Source organism: Propithecus coquereli, unplaced genomic scaffold (assembly GCF_000956105.1).
Source record: "Propithecus coquereli isolate 6110/MARCELLA unplaced genomic scaffold, Pcoq_1.0 Scaffold191, whole genome shotgun sequence".
Classification (NCBI taxonomy): domain Eukaryota; kingdom Metazoa; phylum Chordata; class Mammalia; order Primates; family Indriidae; genus Propithecus; species Propithecus coquereli.
In genome coordinates this window covers 39,639-40,878 of record NW_012143968.1, presented here as the reverse complement: position 1 = coordinate 40,878, position 1,240 = coordinate 39,639, and the positions used below count along the sequence as shown (strand labels likewise).

General features: G+C 35.7%; 1 protein-coding gene across 1 annotated transcript in view; it reads right to left on the bottom strand.

Moving 5' to 3' along the window:
- The window catches only part of MDGA2 (MAM domain containing glycosylphosphatidylinositol anchor 2), a 27,935-nt gene that overhangs the window by 1,903 nt on the left and 24,792 nt on the right, over nt 1-1,240 (bottom strand). The window lies entirely within an intron of this gene.

Genomic DNA, 1,240 nt, shown 5'->3' with positions numbered 1-1,240 from the left:
TCATTGATAATTTAAATAGCTTAAAATACATCAATTAAAAGTCTTTACTTTTGATTTGCTTCAACTAAGAATAGATTAACAGGCACCAGATTTATTTTTCCATCTGAAACAATCAAATAACTAGACAAAGTATATGAACCAACAGTGTTCAGTACATGAAGAACAATGGTTCCTGAGAGGTGGGAATCAAACAAGGTGAGGCCTGTGATTGCCCTATACAGAGTTTATGGGTCTTAGTGTAAGTAGAGGGAACCAAGGTGAAGCCTGGTAGAAAACCTGAGTTGAGGAGATGGGGCTGAAAGTCTAAGAAGACCAAGACAGCTAGATTGTTCAGAGCAGAACACCAGAAAAGAAAGAGTTGGGAGAGAGAGAGAGAGAGAGAGAGAGGAAGAGACAGGGAGAGAGAGAATGCCAAGGGTCCCCTTGAGTATTAAGCAGAACACTGATCAGGACATGAAATAAGGAAATCACTCAAGACCTAGGAAAGAACCAGAAACATGAATTTGAGTTAAGAGTGCCTGCCTACACAGGACTGAGAACAGTGATTGTTCCCACTAACTACAATGAAAAAACCTCATAATTCATGGGACATTGGGTAAAGTACTCAGAATACTCTTGCCTCAGTAGTAAAAAATAATTAGCCCTATACCAAACACTACTCTAGTATCATCTAACAAAGTTTAAAAACAAGACCTAAAATGATCAGACTGTTTCCAAGTGACTTAACTACATCCCTCGAAAAGTCTAAGAATATTTACAGGAATACAGAAATAGCCAATATCTGTCAACATAAAATTCACAATGTCTAGTACCCAACCAATTTACCATATTTACAAAGAAGCAGGGAACTAATGACCCATAATGAGAAGAAAAATCAATCAATAAAAAACAACCCAAAACTGATATGATATTAGCACTGGCAGATAATGACTTAAAACAGTTATTATAACTGGATTTTATATGTTGAAAACATTAACTAGATACATAAACACATTTTCTAAAAATACTCAGATTGAACTTACAGAGAGATGAAAAGTCTAACAGTTGATATAAAAAGCACACTGAATAGGACTGAAGGCAGATTAGACATAGCAGAAGAAATGGTTAGTGACTGTGAAGACAGAATAGAAACTATCCAAAATTAAGTACAAGTAGAAAAACTAATGAAAAAAGCCTCAATGACCTGTATGACACTTTCAGGGGGTTTTATATATGTCTGATTGGGATCTTCAAAGGAGAG